The 1,660-nt window shown below is 40.9% G+C and overlaps 1 non-coding gene across 1 annotated transcript; it reads right to left on the bottom strand.

Moving 5' to 3' along the window:
* Positions 1-877: 877 nt before the first annotated feature.
* Positions 878-984, bottom strand: LOC112998627 (small nucleolar RNA R71). The gene has a single exon (XR_003263721.1). It is a non-coding gene; the product is annotated as a small nucleolar RNA R71 (small nucleolar RNA).
* Between the last annotated feature and the right edge of the window lie 676 nt (positions 985-1,660).

Genomic DNA, 1,660 nt, shown 5'->3' with positions numbered 1-1,660 from the left:
ATTCCTATGCTATGGCAGCCCTCCGTAGGCCAGCTGAGGTCTCCATCATCCAAAAAAGTGATTATGTCAAAAGTTTTTTATTTTTCAAGTTTTATTCACTTATTTTTCTCAACCTACCATTTTTAGTTTCCATAGGTAGACTTTGAATTTTTATTTGAAATTTTTTGTGCTATCTTCTCATCATTTTACAAGGTTGCTCATAAAATTTCAAATCATTTGGATATCATTTGAGGGTAGCTGTAGTTCAAACCTACACCTTTATTTACATGACAAGGCAACTAGTTGTGCATGTTGAATGTAGTGTATGACTAGAGGCAATCCATCTGAATTACAACCCTTTGATCCTGAGATAGATAGGACATTTCATAGATTAGTTAAGCATCATTTTATACCTTTTGATCATCCTGAGCATTCCATTACTGGTGAATCTGTGCATTCTATTATTGGTGATTTTGAACATCCTGATTTTGAGCATTATGATTTTGAACATTCCAAGAACATGGCACAACCTCCACCCCATGAGAGGACTCTAAGGTAAATGGTTGCACCTGATTTCACCTATGAAAGCTTGTGCATCCAATACCCTGATGAGGATGTCCCATATGTTCTTAAAACTGGACTGATCCATTTGCTTCCAAAGTTTCATGGCCTTGCAGGTGAAGATCCGCACAAACATCTGAAAGAATTTCATATTGTCTGCTCCACCATGAAACCCCCAGATGTCCAACAGGATCACATATTTCTGAAGGCTTTTCCTCATTCTTTAGAGGGAGTGGCAAAAGACTGGTTGTATTACCTTGCTCCAAGGTCCATCATCAGTTGGGATGACCTTAAGGGAGTATTCTTAGAAAAAAAATTTCCTGCTTCCAGGACCACGACCATCAGGAAGGATATCTCAGGTATTAGACAACTCAGTGGAGAGAGCCTATATGAATACTGGGAGAGATTTATAAAATTATGTGCCAGTTGCCCTCACCATCAGATTTCGGAGCAGCTTCTTCTCCAATATTTTTATGAAGGACTCAGTAATATGGAGAGAAGTATGATAGATGCTGCTAGTGGTGGAGCCCTTGGAGACATGACTCTTGCTAAAGCCAGAAATTTAATTGAGAAGATGGTTTCCAACTCCCAGCAGTTTAGCGCCAGAAATGATGCTATAGTCATTAGAGGAGTACATGAGGTAGCTACAAACTCATCAGCATCATCTGAAACTAAGAAGCTTGAAGGCAAACTAGATGCATTGGTTAACTTGGTAACCCAACTGGCCTTAAATCAGAAATCTGTACCTATCGCAAGAGTCTATGGTTTATGCTCCTCTGTTGACCACCATACAGACCTTTGCCCTTCCATGCAGCAACCTGGAGCAATTGAGCAGCTTGAAGCTTATGCTGCAAACATTTACAATAAACCTCCTCAACCTCAGTAGCAAAATCGATCACAGCAGAACAATTATGACCTCTCCAGGAACAGATACAATCCTAGATGGAGGAATCACCCTAATCTCAAATGGTCTAGCCCTCAACAACAACAACAGCAGTAGCCTGCTCCTTCCTTCCGAAATGCTACAGGCCCAAGCAGACCATACATTCCTCCACCAATCCAACAACAGCAACAGCCCCAGAAACAACAAACAGTTGAGGCTCCTCCGCAACCTTCCCTC

The sequence above is a fragment of the Glycine max genome, chromosome 12, assembly GCF_000004515.6.
Source record: "Glycine max cultivar Williams 82 chromosome 12, Glycine_max_v4.0, whole genome shotgun sequence".
NCBI classification, from domain to species: domain Eukaryota; kingdom Viridiplantae; phylum Streptophyta; class Magnoliopsida; order Fabales; family Fabaceae; genus Glycine; species Glycine max.
This window is presented reverse-complemented; position numbering and strand designations above follow the sequence as displayed.